Raw genomic sequence first — 14,472 nt, forward strand, 5'->3', positions numbered from 1 at the left:
GGTTTCCTGTCTTACATTTAGGTCTTTCATCCATTTTGAGTTTATTTTTGTGTATGGTTTAAGAATGTGGTCCAGGTTCATTCTTCTGCATGTCACTGTCTGGTTTTCCCAGCTCCACTTGCTGAAGAGACTGTCTTTATTCCATTGGATATTCTTTCCTGCTTTGTCAAAGATTAGTTGGCCATATGTTTGTGGGTCCATTTCTGGGCTCTCTATTCTGTTCCACTGATCTGAGTATTTGCTTAAGTGCCATTGTAATCATATTTTTGATACTACACTGTTACATATGATTTACCTATTTATTTAATTAGAGTTGTCATGTGTTCCTTCAAAAATATAAGAGCATATGAAGTAAATACTATTTTACCCATTTTGTCCATGTGGAAATCAAGTAATGTAACTTGCTCACTAAAGTTATCACTTTAATGTTATCACTTTAATGTTAGGTTATCACTTGCTCACTAAAGTTATCACTTTAATGTTAGGTTATCACTAAAATTCGAATGGATCTGGTGAAAAGTACACATTCCTTTCACCATGTTATTTTGACTTTTAAAAAATGTCATACCTTATCATTTATTTACATTGAATTATTTTTTCTATTTTCTTAAGATAGTCAATGAGTGGCTTATACATTCTAATTTTTAAAAGTAGGGATAAAACAGTTTTGATGATTTTATCATGTTAGGTGAAGAATTTTACTCATGATAATTATCAATTATGTCTGTATATTTGCTATACTTGTGTAAGTTTTTAAAATTTTTTAACGTTTTTTTTAACATTTATTTATTTTTGAGAGACAGAGATAGAGCACAAGTGGGAGGTGCAGAGAGAGAGAGGGACACACAGAATCTGGAGCAGGCACCAGGCTCTGAGTAGTCAGCACAGAGCCTGACACTGGGCTTGAATTCATGAATCGTGAGATCATGAACTGAGCCAAAGTCGGATGCTTAACTGACCAAGCCACCCAGGTGACCCAAGTTATTTTTAACTATATAGGCTCAGGATATACACAAACATATATGTCTTATGAAACAAGAGAGGATGCAAAGAATATTGAACCATGATACAGATACAGGATATAAAGACATAGTAACATAGTAAATGTGGCTATTGTGAGATGCCACTAAAATATTCTTCCATAAAACAGAATTAATATATTATTTTTATCAGCATTGTGAGAATTTAATAAGATAACATATATGAAATTGTTTTAAAAATATAAATTGTAAGGACCTTGTTACAGGAAATTATACTAAAGTTAAATCTTGAATTTTGAATAAACTATAGATTATTTATACAGTTATAAACATAAATATACCTAAATATAAATTTATATACTATCAAATGTATGACAATAAATTATTACTGTGTAGATATAATTTTTTCTAAGTTTATTCATTCGTTTTAGGGGAGAGAACACACAAGCAGGGAAGGGCACTGAGAGAGGGAAAGAGAAAATTCCAAGCAGGCTCTGCACCCTGCAGTACCATGCAGAGCTTGATGCAGGGCTCAATCTCACAAATCGTGAGATCATTACCTAAGGTGAAATCAAGTCAGACGCTTAACCAACTCAGCCACCCAGGAGCCCCTGTAGATATCATTTATATAACAATATATTACAAACCTTGGCATTTTTTTGATAATTTAAACATTTGATAATCTACTAAAAACTAATTTGTATTGAACTTCATTCTTTCCATTACTATAATATCAGTAAAAGAAACCCATTTCATTTTGTGTTATGAACACATTTGGAATAAATATGAAGATATATTTGTTTCCTTTCTCTTCTAGTTTTGCGTAATTCTCTATTTAGAATGGAATTTTCAAATTAAATAATTAAGAAACTTAAAATGGATTTAAAAATATATAGTGTATACTTGAAAATATTCCTAAACATTTTAAAATTATTAAAAGTCTTCATAGTTTATTATTGTTTCAAACTAGAGAACACATTTGAGTTTAGAGTAGCCTGTCAATACATCAGAATGAAATGTCAAAAACTGAAATGTATAGTTTTTATAATCACAATAATTTATTATACCGTAGAGAATTTATACTTGTTTATAGTTTTTTTTCTTTACATAATCTCTTGATATTTCTAACCATCTTATAAACTTTATAGAGCAAGTTATTTCCTTTACTTCAAAAGTGAAAGATGTGTACTCTAAAGTACTTCGCCAAAGGTTAAACAGTTATCTTGTAGATGACCCATGGCTAGAATCTTGATCATCTAAATCTCTATAAATGGAAGCCAGAGGTTTACTTAAGTGCTAAAGGAGCTGGTTATAGTTATTAGGTTTGCTATAATCTCTTTCTAAGTGGTATCAAGAAGAAATTTCTTTTTTTTTAGAAATTTCAAGTATTTTAAGTATAAGCTTTTCCATTTCCATGACAACAGTGTAAACAAAATAGAGTACCAAAGAATAATTAAAAGTGCATTTATTATAATGCACCATTGGATAGCCATTTGACAATATTCAAATAATATTAAATAATCATTGAATGCATGTGATAATTTTTTTTTACTTGTTTTAATATAACAGTATTCATCTAGTCAATAACTACTTATTTAGCATACAGTATGTGGGAGGCACTGTTCTAGGTACTTGGGATTCAACAATGAACAAAACATACACATTCCTGATTTTTTGGAATTGTTAGGAATGACTGTAACTTTGTAAACATAATAAATAAAGTATATTGGGTGGTAATAAGTTCTATTGAAAAAAGAAAGCAAACTAGGCAGGGTCAGTGAAGACTGACAAGAATATAGTAGAGGGAGGGTTGCTGCGTAACAATTTTATATTGGCATGGCCAGGGTAAACATCAGTGAGAAGGTGATGTTTGAACAATGACCAATATGAGATTGTAAATCATACAGATTCCCAAGGAATGGAGTTCCACTCTGAGGAAACTACCTCAATAAGGACATTTAGTTAGTGGTATCCCTATTGTCTTGGTATATCTGAAGAAAAAGGTCACTTTGACTGGAGGAGTGGGCAAGAGAGGGAGCAATAGGAGATGAGGTGAGAGGAGAAGCAAGAGACCAACTCATAAGGTCTTTGCAGGGCTTCAACATCTGCAGCGAGTGAAATCAGGAGCCCTGAGAAGACTTTCAAGCAGAGTAAGTAACATCATCTGATATGTATTTTATCAAAATCATAATTTTGAGTGTTGTGTTGCTGATACAAAGTATGGGGGGGGGCAAAATGAGAAGGAGCAAGACTAGTTGGAAACTAATAAACTAATTCAAAGAAGAGATGATGGGTAGCTTGAACAAAATGGAGATGGTGAAAGAAATCTGATGTTAGGTATATTTCTAAAGGAAAGCAAATAAGATTTCTTGACAGACTGAATGTGGTATGACAAGGAAATAATGGAGTCAGTGACACTAAGGTTTTTGTCTTGAGAAACATACAGGATAAAATTGTAATCACTGAGCTGGGGCAGTCTGGGTTAGGAACAAATTTAGGATGGGGAGAGATCAGAAGGGTCTGGTTTCAGGCAAGCACATTGTGTTTCACATGCCTATCAGCTTTATCAAGAAGGCAATTGATATATGAGGCTGGAGCTAGAGAAAATGGTCTAAAAATATAAATGTAGAAAGCAGTTGGCATACAAATGTTATACAATACCAGGAGACTAAATGAAATTAGCAAAGAGACTGTAGGTAGCACAGAAAGGGGCCAAAGACTAAGGCATGGATCACTCCATGCTTAAGAGTTCTAGGGGAAGAGAAAGAATCAATAAAACATAAGTAAACAAACAAACAAACAAACAAAAACTCCTCTCAGTGAAGTAGGAGAAAAAGCAATGAAATGTGGTTTTCAGGAGCCAAGTGAAGAAACTATATAACAAGATAAAGCACACAGTAAATTAATGAATTGAAAGAATCAACCATTAGCAACAGAGAGTTCAAGAGTAGTTTCACTGGGAATTATAGGGGAATACGGTTTGGGGTGGTTGGAGAGAGTTAATGGGAGGAGAGTTATTAGAGACTGACGATGTAGATAATTCTTTTTTTTTTTCTTTTTAAGTTCTCTACCCCCAACATGGGGCTCGAGCTCATGACCCCGAAATCAAGAGTCACGTGCTCTACTGACTGAGACAGACAGGCACCCCAAGAATTCTTTTGAGGATCAATGCTGTAAAGAGAAACAATACATTGAACAAAAGTTTATGCTTATTCATTGTTTTTTTTAAAGATGGAATAAATAATATCTTGTTTATATGTTACTGGGGATAATCCAGTACAGAAGGGAAAATTTATGACATGAGAGAAAATAACCGTAGGCCAAAATTCTTGAGTAGAAAGAGAAGATGGGATGTAGTGACCAAGTGAAGAGATTGGCTTTAGATAATATCAACTTAATAGGGCTTATTTTATAATTCCATATTTAGGTATGCATCCAGAAGTCTTAAACTTGTCTCTATATATTCAAACATACTTCTACTTTAATATAAATTAATAACTGTGTATACAGTATTTTGTTCATATTCCTTATAAAGATAGCAACAAGATCCATCTCAACAATTTAACCTTCAGTTGACTATAATTAAACTGTGTTCAATGCTAAGACATGACACAGGTATTAAAATTACTCATTCAACAAATACTTACTGAGCATCTGCTTATCCTTTAATTCTTTCCTAAGGTGATGCTGCTCTTTGTCAAGGGCATGGCTTGAAATAAGGCTAATTAGAGGTCATTGGATTTCACATCTGTGTATAATTGCTTTAAGCTTTTGACTATGCCAATGAAATAAAAGATTCAATTCACAGCAAGAGAGAAGAGTTTGAAAAAAGGTTTTTTTTTATTAACAAATTTAAAAGCATGAACTAACAATTATTGTTTTTTAAGGCACTTTGCAGACAATCATGTTATGATTTTCAATGTCTGATTTCTTAATAAGTCAGAATTATTCTTCAAGGTATTTTTGCTTCTTGAAAATAGCTCAATATTTTGTCTCATTTTGTGCATGCTATGAATTGGTCCATTAAATATTCAGGCATCTGTCCATGGCATAACAGTCAAAACTGTTATTTTTTTTAAAGATTAAAGCAGATATACATAGAAAATAGATAAATTTTAAGTTATATCATCAAGGGACTATTTTCATAAAAATAATGTATTATAAGTATTGGCCAGAGTTAAAATTTAATATGAAATAAATACATATTGCTTTCAAAGAGATATATGTAAATGTTTTCCTAGAATTGCATATCAAATTTTTTATGTAGCTCTACTTCTTATATAGATTTTAAATTTCATATTTAGTGTAAAAATATAGCAGTTATGTCTGTCTACCCTTATCCAATAAGCTTGAGTTTCCATTCCTTCATTAAGGAGTATAATTTGTATTTTCTGATGGCTTTATAATTTTTAAGCATTATGTTTTAAGGTACCATTTATCTTGCTTCAATATTATATATTATTTTCTTCTTATAACTTTTATATTTATTCATATACATTTATAAATATATATACCAACTTCTGAATACATCCCATTAAACAAGGAAGTTATTATCACCAATTTGTAGCTTCAACGTGTCCTTCAGTCATTTCAAACTTGTTATTATTCTTTTCTGGCAATATCATATCTTCAATACCTTATTCTCTTCAAATATTACACTATTACCTAGTTTGAATTTGTGTATTATTATCACTTTCGACGCTTAAAACCACTGGCACCTTCTCAAACTCTAATCTTCTAGTATTCTAAATTGCAAAACTGTCTAAATGAAAAGCCCTTATTTATTACAACCTGCTTTTACTTCCATACTTATTTATATTGTTTTTATTATCTCCCTATCGCACAAGAATTTAATTACCATGAAAGAATCAGTTGTTGATATATAGTTAACTCTCAGTATTTGTTAATTGAGTGAATATTTGCACTTACATATAAGGTGTTCTACATTAATGAGAATACAAGTTCAGCTGCTCCAAGAAAGAACCAGAATTAAGAGTGACCTGTCTATAATAGCAATATGTCAGAGATTCAAGTTCCTTCTAACTTATTGCTCACCCATTTTATGGCACAACTCAAATTCACCTTGTCCACAAAGGGATCACAACCAAAGCTGTGTTTGAGCCAGGGAGAAAAGGAAAAAGGCACTTAGGCTACATGCTGTCATTTCAAGTTCATGCATCCATTACTTAGATTAGCACGATGTTAATCAGGATTAGTCACATGTATTCAACCTGCTGTGATAAAGCCTCATATTCTAGTCTATATTCTAAGTGGCCTAGTATCCAGCTAAAATTTAAAGATCTGTTCATTAGTAAAGAAAGAAAAGGGGATTGTAGCAGCTTCTGTCACCTGCTTACAACCATGTATTCTTTTGCATCATTTTTAATTTTCAGCCTTTTATTTAAAAAATAAGTTAACCACACTTTAAAGACTCAAAAAACAAAAGGAAGTATACACATGATTACCCTACTTCAACACAATTAACCCACTTTACCAAAGAAGAAAATGTAATAACAATTACATTGGAGGAAACCAAAAACTTATCTTTTGTATTTTCTTCTAATTTTGACTGAAATTAATCATGTTTCATAAACCCAGAGAAATAAATTAAGTACATCAAACAGTTACACACACACCATATATACATATGTACATACATGCGTCACACACACACACACACACACACACATCCTATTACTTCTCTACTCCTAAAGTCATTTGCATCTTCTCAAAATTCCAATACCAATTTGTGAAGCTTTTGACAACTGTCTGCATGAAGTGTTAATATTTTTGTAGATTTTTTTCTATGACGTTTTGAACTCCTCCCATCTGCTGCAAACTACAGACACCACATGCCTATCCATATATTTTTAAGAGGCAATAAAGGAGGACAGAAAACAGGCAATTGCTTATAAAAATAGAAAGCCCTAAATATCAGGGTATGGGACATGAGAGGCCATTGATGATTTTTGTATGATGCTTTTGAAAGGAAGTAGATGAATCAATGTAATATTTTGTAATATGGATTGTAAACCATATGTGTTTATTTAAAAATATGCAAAAGCAATAATGAAAACAGAAATATGCAAAAGCTTCATGCATTTGAGAGATGGTCCCTGATCCATACAATTTCTGTACTAAGTAGCCAGAAACCATAAATTATTATCAGCATTTTTATTAATCTTAAATATCAATCTCAAATATTTAAGAACTGGTAGAGTGTCAGCCTGCGATAAACAGATACTACATGGTGTCATTTTGTTGATAGGTACTTAAGAAGACCAAATATATCATACCTCCTTAGGGGCTTTCCTGACATTTCATATGTGGTTGAAATATACTATTTTTTTCCCCTGGAATTTAGTTTACTATGAGGCACCCTTTAATGTTACGTAGCTACAAATCCAAATAAAACAGTTCTTAGCTGCTGTTGGTTCAGCTTTATTGCAAGGATTAAACTGCCCTGTTCTTAATTGCAGAGTAGAGACTGCTTTTGAAAGCATTTTCACTTGCAATAAAATAAAGTAATCTCTGAAGAATAATGATGGGATTAGGCAGGAATCATTCACCTTTTGTCTTTTAAGAAAAATGCTTTCTGTTTCTATGGAGACACATGTAATGATATGATGAAAGATACCATGAGAAAGAAGGAGAAAAGTTAAGCAGTGCAGGGTTTCCTTTTAGGGGTTAATATGACACGAAGACTCTAGTTCCAGTGGAATCATCATTAGTGCAACTGCATAAATAGCATTCTCCCAACAGTCAGTTAAACATGAGCAATTCTGTCAGCAGCATAAAACTGGTACTGAATATACCCACTTGTGTTTTTTTGTCATTTAATGTCATAATTAAGATGTCTGCTCCTGTTTCAGGATTCAGACTAACTCTACCAATGATAAGTCTGATTTACTTGATGAAAGGGTGATTGTTTATATTCACATTAAAATTTTTAAAAAGTAGAATCTAGTGAAAAAAAATTGAAATATTTTAATAAATGTATGGTTTACATCATTAATTGCTTCTTCTCGCCTATGAGAGTAAATACATTAAAAAAATAAGCTTGAATATGCTCTATTCAGTGTTAAAATATGGAGATAACTTCATCATCATCAACACTAATTTTGTCAAATCAACAACATAAGCAGCCTAATCAAAAGTATCACTTATAAGTGCCTTCTATGTTTTAGATTAGGCTTTTGTTATCTTTTTTTTTTAACTTATATTAGCTATTTGATCTTCACAATAACTCTGTAATTCAGGTACTATTATATTCCTTATATTTTATTCTCCTTGTAAAATTTATTCACCAATGTCAGAGCTAAATTTTGAAAACAAGATACATCTTATATAAAAAGCAAGTAAGATGGAGCTTTGCTTATTAACAACATATGGATCATCCATATTACAGTTATTTATTCTTTTCTTTAAGTAATCTCTACACTAAATGTGGGACTTAAACTCACAATTTCAAGATCAAGAGTCGGATGCTCCAGTGACTGAATCATCCAGGCACTCCCAAATTATTTGTTCTTTTCATGAATAAATCTACCTTTCACAGTTGCTAAGGCATCAAACATTAGGTTTTTCCTAGCAGAAGGTTCAGAAAAAGAATAAAACAGGAGTAAGTTTGGTTAAGATCTTAAGACATTCTAGGCATTGAAATACCATTTAGGACATATCTCAATTCAGTTCTCTACAACTCTTAGAGGCAAATTTTTCTCAGATGGAAAGTGTACATGTACCAAGAATGAAATTCAACACACTCAAAAGCAAGCAGCTCATCAGTGCTGGAGGCTAATTTGGATTCAGGCCTGAATCCCCTTCCTATGCTCCCATAACACCTCTTTAGATACCCAGGTCTTTGTGTCTAGATTTCCTATTATCTGTTTCTCTCCTCTATGTGCTAGTGGGACACAATCTCAGACCACTTGGAAAATGGTTTATGAGTTTCTGTAATTCATTCCAATTTGGATATTGTTTCCTATCATTGAAATATAATCAATTTTCACTTTCATTTTTTCAGTTTTTCAGTGTTCCAAAAAAAACCCATTTTAAGACAAAGTTTGTTTCATTGGTCAGAAAAAACAAATTGGCAGTACTTGTTATCTGACATTTGACAACTAATACTTAAAAATATCCATAGACATAAAAACAAACCAGGGCTCTTGTAGATTGCTATAAACTTAAACATATTATCAAAGCAATGAAATTTTATTCTTAGGAAATTAAATATCAGGTTTCTCAATTTCCTGCTTTAGACATGATGCTAGATAAGGTTGAAGAATAGGATGACTAAACACTTTCAAATAAAAACTCAGATAAGTCAAAGTTACATAAGCGTACATACAACTCTCAGGTGAAATGTGGCTGATTATACTACAAAGTAAATTGCCAGCACATTTATCATAACTTATAAATATGTTGGAGAGGCAAGTTTTATAATGGCTCACCAAAAATTGGGAAGCCTCAAATCCCTATCTCATTCATCTTGCTGTGTTTATCGATCCTCCAAATTGGAAAGTTGAAGGGCAACATAGGGATCAGAAGCAGCTGTTTGTGGTCTTGTGCTCACAGCTGATATACAGAATTATGACTCTCTCCTCTTCCAAATTAAGGAGACTTTGTAGTACATTGACAAGTAACCTATGTGTACATTATTTTCCTATTCTGCATATTCACTTCCTGCTTGGTGAGGTTCAAGTAAAAAAATAAAAGCATTAAAATTTGTATATTTTTCATGCACCTATTCACATTTGCCATATTTGATCACGTATGTCCAGTATTATTCTTTTTTTAAAAAACTTTATTCATTTTGTGACAGGGAGAGAGAAAAAAAAGTGTGAGTGGGGCAGGGGCAGAGAAGGAGAGAGAGAGAATCTCAAGCAGACTCCACTGACAGCATGGAGCCCAAAGCAGAATTCCTTATGAAGCATGAGATCATGACCTGAGCTGAAATCAAGTTGGCCACTTAACCCACTGAGCCATCCGGGCACCCCCAGTACTATTCTATATATAAACCTATCAAACTCATCTCATTCATTCATTCATTCATTCATTTAAATTTATTTATTTTGAGAGAGAGCATATACATATAAGTGGGGGAAGCACAGAGAGGAGGGAGAGAATCCCAAGCAGACTCCACACTCAGCACAGTGCCCGACAAACAGCTTGAATTCATGAACTGTGAGATCATGACCTGAGCCAAAATCACGAGTTTAACGCTTAACTGACTGTCCACCCAGGCACTCCAAACTTGTCTCTTTTATAAGAAATATACTTTTTGTATGCTGTGATATATCTTTGCTTGGTAAACAGTATTTTTTTTACATATATATACTTTTTTTCCCACTAGATACAACAGTTCTGATATTTACAAATGTATAAATAAAGTGATATTTGGCCTGATCCTTGAGAAATGCCTAGATGTTTCAGAAAGACAAAGAAAGGAAGGATGTTTTAGGAGGAGGGAAAAATTATATCAGTAAAGTCATGGAAGTATCAAGGTATGGTGGAAATTAGTACAAACACAATGTGCTTCAGGGTGGTATAGGAAATTGCCAGAAAATTAAGCTAACATGAAAAACTGTGACAAGAGTTAGGAGTAATAACAAATCTTTAAAAAATTTAATTTTCCCTATCACCAAATTTGAAAAAGAATTTCCCTCTCTCTTTTTCTTATAGTACTTCCTTGTAATTTAAACTTGTAATTGCAAATCTTTTCTATCTCTTTGAAATGTATGCAAATCTTTTATTTATTTTTATTTTTAAAATATTTTTTAAATGTTTATTTGTTGAGAGAGAGAGAGAGAGAGAGAGGGAGAGAGAGAGAGAGAGAGGGAGAGAGAGAGAGAGAGAGAGAGAGAATGTGGGTGGGAGAGGGGTAGAGAGATAGGGAGAGAGAGAGAGAATCCCAAGCAGGCCCTGTGCTGTCAGCACAGAGCCCAATGTGGGGCTTGGTCTCACAAACTGAGATCATGACCTGAGCTGAAATCAAGAGTCACACACTCAAATCGACTGAGCCACCCAGGCGCCCCATGTGTGTGTGTGTGTGTGTGTGTGTGTGTGTGTGTGTGTGCATGTGTGTGTGTGTATTTTTTTTTTAAATTTAAAGTAAGCTCTACACCCAACGTGTGGCTTGAACTCACAACCCCAAGATCAAGAGTTGCATGTTCTACCAACTAAGCCAGCCAGGCACTCCAGAAAGGTATGAAAATCTTTTAAAAGCTAAATAGGACTTTTGCTAGTTTTGCATCTCAGGAAATTTTCTTAGGGTCCATCTTTTTGAAATGTGAACATCAGGGAAGATTGTGTCCTGTCTCCCTATGTTTATAGACATTTGGATACAAGTGGTAACTTTTTGCTTGTCTTGGAGACATGAGATTATTTTTCCTTTGAATAAAATAACGAACTTGTATGTATAGATTGTATTTGCCTGGTTGTATGAAAGCATGAGACTTCTTTCTGTCTTTGTAATGTCTTTAGCTGATGGCCTATGATATACACTGCAATCTGTTTTAATGCTTACTCAATAATAAATAATAAAACTATTTTCTTTCCTTTTCACATTCGTGGAGATTTCTGGGATGGCAGAAGATTTTACTTTATTATTAATAATGTTCAAAACAAAACCACCAAAAGGTTTGTATGCCATACTTAGAATATTGTAGTTTGAAGATTTGAAGAGTAATGGTATGCATAGATATTTGTTTTATAAATAAATTATATTGGCAATGTGTATATTGGCTAATCATTAAAGTCTAAAGACAAATATTTTTAAAAGATATTATAGTGGTCTATGTAAAGGGTTAGAGATTAGTGATTCTGGAGACATAAATGTCTCCATACAAAAGTCTCTGTGAAGGTAAAACTGACAGAATATAATGCAGGGATGCCAATGCTATAAAGTTAACAATTTATGACAAAGTATTTAACATTAGCCTTTATAACAAATATTAAATATTAATTAGCAGTTACTGAGTGACTACTATGTACTATGAACTGTTCTAAGTGCTCAAGTGTACTAAAATACTGTCATCACAATCCTGTGAAGTAGATTGTGTTATCATGCTGCAAATGAAGATATCGAGAAAAACTTTTGAGCATCTTGCCAAGGGTTAAAAAACAGAGCTGTGCATCCATGACAAATAGTTACTATAATAAGGACTGGAATGAAATATATTAATCAATTAAATATATATAGATAAAGAATTACATGTGGGAACACATACAAACTTGGAACGTTGATAGGTATTAAGACCAGTTGAAGGAAAATATCAACATAACTATTAATCGAAGAATATTCTTTCACAAAGAGTACTTCTTGGAAGGCTGACCTATTTATAACTTTTCTAAAGCTGACTAAAAAAGTACCAGGTGGTAAGGTCCAGCTGTGCCCACTAAAGCGTGAAATATACACCTTTACTACTGACGAGACACATGCAAACTAACAAAGGAAGTGTCCACGAAGATACAAACACTTAAAAAGGAACTAATTGAACCTCTAGAGAACTTCTTTCTTCTCTTGAAAAAATACTAATAAACATTGCACCAAACTTTGACTATGAACTATGCTGCATAAACAATAAGAAGTGTCTGTATAAATATGAGTGTGTATAGGTACATTTGTATGTGTATATGAATACAAATATGTATATGTGCATATATACACACAATATAATCATCCTAAATAAAAGTGACTAGGTATGTGGTGTATATAGAAATATGCTTGTACATACACACACACACACACACACACATATATATATATCATATATATATATATATATATATATATATATATATGATATATATATATATATAAAATGCCAAATAATATGACTAGGAATACTATGAATGAATATATCTGTTAAAAATCAAAATTTCATCTCCACTCAATAGTAGATTAAATGTTTCCTCCTGGAAATAACACTAAGCAAAATCTATTGGTTGCTAAATCTTCTATTAGTCTCATCAGTCAATCTGAGTTGTCACTAATTAATCTCCTTTGTTGCACCATGATGCCCAAGGGCATTTTGAAATTAAATTTATAAGTATAAATGCTTAAAGACATGTTTCATAAAATCAATACAGCACAGTAATCCTTAATATAAATAAAGGATATATACTTCTGAATAGCATTTTTTTCTTATAAATTCTTAACAGTAAGGTGGACTACTAAATGTCCATTAATAGATGAATGGATAAGGAATATGTAGTATACATACACACAATGGAATATTACTCATCCATAAAAGAGGATGAAATTTTGCCATCTGCAACAACATGGATGGATTTAGAGGGTATTATGCTAAGTGAAATATAAATCAGAGAAAAGACAAACACCATGTGATTTCACTTATATATGGAATTTAAAACACAAAGCAAACAAAACAGACAAAACAGAAATAAATTTAAAGATACACAAAACAAACTGATGGCTGTCAGAGAGGAAGAGGTTGGAGGATGGACAAAAATAGGGAAATGGATTTAAGAGGTACAATTCCCGAAGACTGGAGAAACAGACAAGTAAAAATAGCAGGTCATGGCTTACCAAAGCAGAGATTCACAAGTGGAAACTGCAACAGGAATCCAGGCCAGAGTAGGAAAACCTGAACTATAATTGGGTAATTCCTTCAGGGTCAGTGTAAGGAACTCTGAGAGTTAAAAACTCCAGGGTACCCAGTCATAGGGGAGCCTCCACAATTCTGTGAGATTCATCTCCAGATTATCCAGGTTCTCCCTGTAAATGTCAGAGAAAAATCCCATTGTGCACCCTGCAGGGAGAGGGGAAGGGAATCATTTTGAAATACTCTGGAACACTGCATTCTTAACAAGGCCTGTCCTCAGGAGAAACTAATTAACCAGAACCTAACAGGCCAGAGTATTATTAGAGCCCAACTGAACCAAGGAAATGGAAATATTCAACTCCAATCAGCTCTCTTCAGAGTAGAAATCAATGAAATTGAAAATAGGAAATCAACTGGTAAAATAAATGAAACCAAAAACTGGCTCTCTGAAAAGATCAGTAAAATCAACAAGCTTCGAGCCAGGCTAACTAAGATTAAAAAGAGAGAGCATACAAACTATTAATACCAGAAATCAAAGAAGAGCAGTTTTCTCTCAAGTGTGTGTCAATCGATACCCAACCAAAGACAAGGGGAATACTCTGCTGATCTCAAGTGAGCCACCTTCTTTCTTGCAAAAAAAACCACACCCTTTATATATCTTTCCTTATGCAACTTTGCAAATTACTCTAGAATGTTAACTAAGTATTTAAGTGTTGAGTTAGGCTGTGTGCACTAGTGAAATTATACCAAATTACTCTCTAAAGTGATTAATTTATACTCCCAACAACAACAGTATATGATAGTTACCTGATTCTTCACTAACCCCTAGTATATCTCCTATCTCCTCTTCTCTCCCCTCCTGCCCTACCCCCTCCACTTTTCTTTCCCTCTCTCTGTCTCTCCCAATCTCTCTCACACTCTCTCTC

The 14,472-nt window shown here is 33.1% G+C and overlaps 1 protein-coding gene across 1 annotated transcript in view; it reads right to left on the minus strand.

Annotated features, from left to right (window-relative positions):
• Positions 1–13,757, minus strand: part of GULP1 (GULP PTB domain containing engulfment adaptor 1) — a 771,890-nt gene extending 758,133 nt beyond the window's left edge. Inside the window, exon 1 of the mRNA XM_058711639.1 lies at positions 13,531–13,757. The gene's annotated coding sequence lies outside the window, so the exon portion shown is untranslated. The remainder of the gene's footprint in view (positions 1–13,530) is intronic.
• Between the last annotated feature and the right edge of the window lie 715 nt (positions 13,758–14,472).

This window comes from Neofelis nebulosa, chromosome 2 (assembly GCF_028018385.1).
Source record: "Neofelis nebulosa isolate mNeoNeb1 chromosome 2, mNeoNeb1.pri, whole genome shotgun sequence".
NCBI classification, from domain to species: Eukaryota; Metazoa; Chordata; class Mammalia; order Carnivora; family Felidae; genus Neofelis; species Neofelis nebulosa.